Source organism: Periplaneta americana, chromosome 16 (assembly GCF_040183065.1).
Source record: "Periplaneta americana isolate PAMFEO1 chromosome 16, P.americana_PAMFEO1_priV1, whole genome shotgun sequence".
Classification (NCBI taxonomy): Eukaryota; Metazoa; Arthropoda; class Insecta; order Blattodea; family Blattidae; genus Periplaneta; species Periplaneta americana.
The window spans coordinates 29464862-29472131 of NC_091132.1; the positions used below are offsets into that span (position 1 = coordinate 29464862).

General features: G+C 35.5%; 1 non-coding gene across 1 annotated transcript; it reads left to right on the forward strand.

The window, feature by feature from the left end:
* The first annotated feature begins 2886 nt into the window (after positions 1–2886).
* TRNAC-GCA (transfer RNA cysteine (anticodon GCA)) lies at positions 2887–2962 on the forward strand. Its single transcript has one exon. It is a non-coding gene; the product is annotated as a tRNA-Cys (tRNA).
* Positions 2963–7270: the final 4308 nt, after the last annotated feature.

The window sequence follows — 7270 nt, forward strand, 5'->3', positions numbered from 1 at the left end:
CAATAAAGATCGCTAAGTTTCTGTGCGCTTCTACCTTAACACAAGCGTCTTCCAAAAATAAATAAATAAATAAATAAATAAATAAATAAATAAATAAATAAATAAAGGTCCGTTTTACAATTTACTACGTGGGAAAAATAAGAGATTTATTTCTTGTTCACCAGTCTTCGTGTTTATCCCTTGTACTTGTCTGCTTTATCTTGTTTTAGCGGTGGCCTTGTGCCATGCTAACCACACCCCCGGAAGACCTGAAATGTGTTCCTGTCTAATGTGGCCTAAGGATAAAACAGGGAAAAGGGTTCTGTGTAACTGTTCATTTAATACCAATCTCTCTGTATGCTAAATAATGGAGTTTTTTCTTTGCCTGTCCTGTATCTCGTTTTCTTCTCTTTTTCCCTTCCCCTTGACTTTTATTTAAATTTTCTTTTCTTATGTGTGTACGTATGTATTTATTTGCACTGCAATTGGATATCTACACCCGTTGGCAGTGATATATAATATAGAATAACATTAAAATTTTACATTGCAATAATTAGGCCTACAGCCATAAAATAATATAAAATTTCAATTTTCAATTTTCAATTTTATTTATTTCAAATATACAGAATAAAGAAATATAATTATAAAACAAACAAAGAGAAATACAAATAAAATAATACAAGCAATATAAAAAGAAAATACAGTAGTATTAACAAAATTTGAGACCGAATGAGCAGCGCTCGTGCTCGGTCGCAGTTCAGATATAATATTAAAATAAAAAATAATAATATAAATGAATAAGTAAAATAAAATAGGAACTAAAATATAATTACAGCGGCAATGGAATTATATAATATAATATTAACGCTACAGAAGAATAATATCGCACGTGAAAAGTAGGACTAATATATATTTCAAAATTATAGAATACAAATATAATATAGGTTGATTAATTCATACACATAGGCTATAAATTTATTTAATCAAATTGAAGATATTAACACGTTTCTAATTTTCTTGTTATATGTTAGTGGGTTGCATGTTAGAAGTTCTGGGTGTAATTTAGTTAAAGCATTGTACAACCGAGGGCCAAAATTTATGCTATGCTTTAGACCAACAGATGTGAGACATTTAGGTTCTAAATGAAGTATAACTTTACATAAATAATTGCTGTAAACCTAGGACTCATTAATAAAGACTAGACTATAAAGCATACCTATGCGAAAGTAAACCTGACATATGTAAATATATTTCTATTAAAACCAACCATTAACAGCTTACGTTATTACAAGTCTCCCTGTCTGTATGTATTTATTCACACTGCAGATGGGTATATACCCGGTGGCAGTGGTAACTAATTACACTCAATAATGACAATAATAAACACAATTAATAATAATAATAATAATAATAATAATAATAATAATAATAATAATAATAATAATAATAATAACAGGGAGAATCCGAAACTAAATGGAGCACGATCACTTAAAATAACATTTAAAGTAAATATAATTTGTATCTTCACCCTAAGTTCGAACTAAAACCCGTGAATGTATGTTCATACCTGCACAAGTACCTTTTAGCACTACACTCATTTCGCTGTCAATTCACTCACTGCAGTGGAACTACGACACATTTCACTGATTCTGTCCTGATTTCACTAACATTTCAAAAACATTTCACTGTTGAAATACTTTGCACTGCCACTATAAACTATAAAGCTTCACGGATAGAAACACACTTCACTTACACAACACACTTCACTGACACAACACACTTCACTGACACAACACTCTTCACTGACACAACACTCTTCACTGATACAACACACTTCTTCACTCTTACAACACTTCAATAACAAAATATCATCCTTTAAATAGTGTCTATAATATACTACCGTCTATCAGTAAAATCCTTTAAGCCTATTTTTAAATACATTTTTGGTTATTGGTAAAGCCTTTAGTAAGTCTGCAGGTAAAGCATTCCAGTCCCTAATAGTACGATTGAGAAAAGAAAACTTTCCAGTGTCCGTCCTCTGTCTTCTTTCCCTCAATTTATATGAGTGTTCGTTCCTTAAAGAGTAATTTGACGGTTGTAACCTAGTTTTTTTATTTACTTTTTTTTTTGCATTAATTGCATAATACAACTTAAATAAATACATTGCATCGACATTATTATTAAATCTCAGCCTAATCTTTTCAACCGTTCCTTGAATGTATCTTCTCTTCATCTAGTTTTAATTCGTCAGTAACTTCTCGTGCTGTTATTTTAATTTCTCTGTGTCTACCTTTCATAATTTTTAAATAATCCTATATCTTCCTCCGTCTTATAATGTTTTATGTTTTTTTACCGTCTCTTTTTAATTGCTCCATATTCTCTCTTCATTTTCTGCCTGTTCTATAATCTCCTATCAATGTTCTTTTAATTGCATTATATTTTCGCTCCATCTTCTTTCATTTCTTCTATAATATACCTTCTCTCTGACTTTTTTAAATTTTATACCCATACATCAAATATTCATATGTATGAGGTCTCGCCCACCTCATTGAATATTACACGACTAATATGAATTAGTCTATTGTATTATTACTATTAAATACGAGAAAAATTCGTACCGGCACCGAGAATCGAACCCAGGACCTCTCAGCCCTGCGCGCTGAGCGCTCTTACCAACTGAGCCATGCCGGGACACGGCCCACGGCGCCGGCCGAACCTCTCTCGTACATATGAATGTTTGATGTATTAACTGTTAGCAGTTGTCATGAAACTGATGTTGAATATGGCCATAAAGTCATTCAAATATGCGCTCCTGCATATATGGCGTGTATCGTCTCAAGTGCAGTGCAGTCTCAAGACCGTAAAATAGCATTACGAGAGGGGTTCGGCCGGGGCCGTGGATCGTGTTCCGGCATGGCTCAGTTGGTAAGAGCGCTCAGCGCGCAGAGCTGAGAGGTCCTGGGTTCGACTCCCGGTGCCGGTACGAATTTTTCTCGTATTTAATAGTAATTTTATACCCATTTTTGTTCCTATAAGTTTTGTTAATTTAACAATATTTTCTTTAAGTCCGTCATAAACTTATCTTATATTACAATGTGATGTTTTTATTTCATTTTACTAGTTGAACGTTTTCGGTTTTATAAACCATCTTCAGATCACTGTTACCTCTATTGAACTCTTGTGTTGATATGCAATGGGTTACATTAACCATATTGTATTAAAAAGTAAAATATAAATATGAGGTAAAACATTAATGAATACATATATTTAACTAGTAGTTGTTTCATAATTATAAGACTACTTGTAAATGCAGTCTCATGATTAGTCACTGTGTATAAGGTCATAAGAAAATAATTGTTTCGCATCTGAAAGAACTGTATATGCTGCAAAACCTTCAACTTAGATTAATTTAATTTAATATGTCATCATTTTAAATGTGTGTATTCATTACTGTTTTATCTCATATTTATATTTTACGTTTTAATACAATATGGTTAATGTAACCCATTCCATATCAACACAAGAGTTCAATAGAGGTAGCAGTGATCTGAAGATGGTTTATAAAACCGAAAACGTTCATCTAGTAAAATGAAATAAAAACATCACATTGTAATATAAGATAAGTTTGTGACGGACTTAAAGAAAATATGGTTAAATTCTCTCTGAATTATTTCAATTACTTTATATCTTCTCTTCATGTCCCTCTGTCTTTTTTCTTTCTCATTTCACCTTCCATATTTTTAATTACTATATTCTCTCCTTTTTTACTTTACTTCTTCCCTATCACTTCGTACTTTTCAATTCTTCTTAAACTTTTCACTTGAACTTCTTATTTTGCTTCTCCTACTGCGTTTAACGCTATTTCTCTCCTTTCCTGCTATTCCGCCTCCTTCTCCATTACCGTACCTGGTTCAGTTGTTTCTCACTTGTCCCATTGGCAGTATTTCACGCAGACCCAGGAATAGCCTGCCTGCTCTCGCACTGCAGTTGAGCAGACGTTCCCGCATGCCAGCGTCTGCTTCTCAACAGTGAGCGTTAGCAATATTTTCACCAACATTTGTTGAACACATTCGTAACACCCTACGCACTCGCATTCCCATCAGCAATGCTATCTAATGCGAAACAGAAGGGAAGGAAAGGCGGCTAACGCATGTATAAAATATGTCAGGATTTAGCGTGGCTTGTCGATTCATCTGACACGAAAAATGTTTCTGCTCGACTTACAACAGTAAGTAAGAATTTTTTGTATCCAGTTGTTTTACAACTGTGTATCAAATGTAAGGTAATCTTATGTTACGATATTTTTCGATATGAGGCCAAAGACTCGCCATGACATTACCAGACATTCGTCTTACCGCTGAGGAAAACCTATGAAAAATTCCAACCAGGTAATGAGCCCAATCGGGATTCAACCCACGCTCGCGAACCCTCGGGTCATGGTTTAGGAGATCCACCGGTGGCCAACAATAATTGTCCACCACAATAGGTCACGGCATTTAACAACACAAACATGCTGCATTCAGGACAATTGCACACAGATTACTCAACATACCCATGAGCCAACAACACTACAATGAAGAAGTTAACACAATCAAATAGGCTACATAGCACAAGAAAACGGATACAATCCAAACATAATAGACAACATCATAAGAAAGACAAAACAAAAACTTAACAAACATAAAAACACTCAAAACACAACACAAACACAAGAACGCAAGAAATACATCACACTAACATATGAAAACAAAAGCACACATAAGATCTCATCTTCATTCAGGAAGCAGAAATACATCATAGCATACAGAACAGAAAACACACTACAAAGACATGTCAACACATAAAAAACACAAACAAATAAATACGACCATACAGGTGTATACAAACTCACATGTAATAGCTGCGACAAGTTCTACATTGGACAGACAGGCAGATCATTCCAAACACGCTACAAAGAACACATTAAAGCTATAACCACAGGACACAATACATCTACATACGCCGATCACATAACCAATGCTAACCATACATACAATAACATAAATACGGACATGGAAATCCTACACATACAACCCAAGAACCAAAAACTCAACACACTAGAACAATACGAAATATATAAACACACTAAAACACACCCTGATCAAATTCTCAACACACAGATCAATTTCAGTACACACACACACACTATTTGACTCCACTTTTCAACACCTTTCAACAATCAAACTCACCCTCATAACAGGGAGAGAAGTTCGAGATGACGCCGAGATCTAGTAGGCTCTGAGGATGGTGTGATAAGCACCGAAACAGCTGTAAGCCGCACAAACTTCCCTAATTAACACGAGTAAGTCCGCTAGTTAATCAATTACTTATATTCAAGTGTTAAAAGTAGTATACGCAAGAATCAAAATGGGTTTAATAAATCGTTCTTAAATACACATTACACAGGGAAGTCATCCAGATTTGTTTCTATACCAGGCTTGCAAATAAGCAGAGGGCCTCACGTCCCGGACATCTAAATTATTTTCGCGTGCACCTGATATACCAGCGACATGGTTGCCTGAATTTGAAAGATTATCGCGGGAAAATTTAGATAATGCATTGAATATTTCAAACGTTTAAAACTTCGTTATGTTTGTTCTTAGAGGATACTTCGTGCAGAATTTTCTTCATTTTTCTACTGCGTTCCGGTAAGGGGCGAAATACACACTGAACACTAGATATGAATAAAACTAACTGCCGCTCTCGCTCGCTGTTTTCGTTGCACTTGTTTTTCGATTCTCGTGCGTAACTCTCGTGCTCTTCGAGTCTTGCTCATCATTCTCTAAATAGCACTTGGTCGACACGATATGAAAATATTTCGTAACATTGAATAACGTAACTAATTGGAATAAATAACATTACAGATGTTTAATTGACACAAAAATACAAAACAAAACAGTATCATAGTTATCAAAATGTTCTCGTTCTATTATCAGATATTACCTATGGCTATATAAATACGAAGAAAACAAATTCTCAAATAAATTTGCATTTCTAAGAAACATGATACATAACGTTAAATAAAGCGTTAATATAGCTTTTCAACTTGAGATTGTACACTTTATCTGAAACATACTGTGACAGCGACGTGAGATTCGAACTCACGACCAGCGTCCCGCAAGAGAGAAGATCGCGCGGAGCACTTTGGGACGGCGCGCGGCGAGAGAGTGGAGAGGGAGTTTGCGCGCGCATCTTCTGCTTGCCTAGAGAGGCCGAGAAATCCGTCGAAGTGGAAGACTCGCGAATTCGAACTTTCGAGGCTACGTCGCTGTGGTTATAAATTACGGTCGCGAAGGAACGACAGCAGTTTTCAGTTGATTAGTCAGCCAGTCAGTGAGAAAGCCAGAACAAGCAAGCCAGTCTTGTGTACCGGAGTTCGACTCGAGTGTGCGTCCGCAACTGTATCAGCATCCGAAGGCCTGAGTTCGAGTGCAGTGGACCGCAGTTGGAGGGACCTGAGTTCGAGTGCAGTGGACCGCAGTTGGAGGGACCTGAGTTCGAGTACAGTGGACTGTCTCTGAAGGTCTGTGGTTCGAGATACTGTGAACTCGAGTGACTGAGCTAGAAGAACTGTGAACTGAGAACTGATAGTCCTGATTTGTAAATAGTGCTTTGTAAATATTAGTTAAGATTAACAGTTCATTGTTGTTCGTACTAGTCCAAGTAAATTGTCATTGTCGTCGGTGGAGTGCTATAACGAATACTGTGTTGAATGAAAATCCAATTGTTGACGAGAGCGTTTAAGGCGAATTGTGGAAAGGAATTATTGTTGTGACGAATAAATTACATTGTTGTTACTAATAAAATTTACAATACGAAAAAAATTCTAGCCTTTTAATAAGGGCCTAGTAATTAAATAAATATTGGGGAACGGATTATTTTACACTGAAACGTAGAAATGATTTTTCAAATAGGTTAATTGATTGTTTGTACATATAGACTATAACAGTTGCCAAAACAGATAAAAATTCAGTCTGGTATAAACAACTGTGACGATTTAACGCTGATTTACGTTCTAAAGTTGACCACTCCCTATGTATTGAAAGTTTGCTCAAGCAGTCAACGACGTAGGCAGTACTGTCGTGCGGGTTTGCGGCTTTTCAGGCGCTGTTAATCTTGCTTTCTCAATCGTTGTTCAGCTCTAATAATTACCGAATACATTTGGGACAAAAACATTTTTTTTAGAAAACTATGAACTTTTCACCATTATGACCATATACCAGTATTACACATTTTTGTTACATACAACATG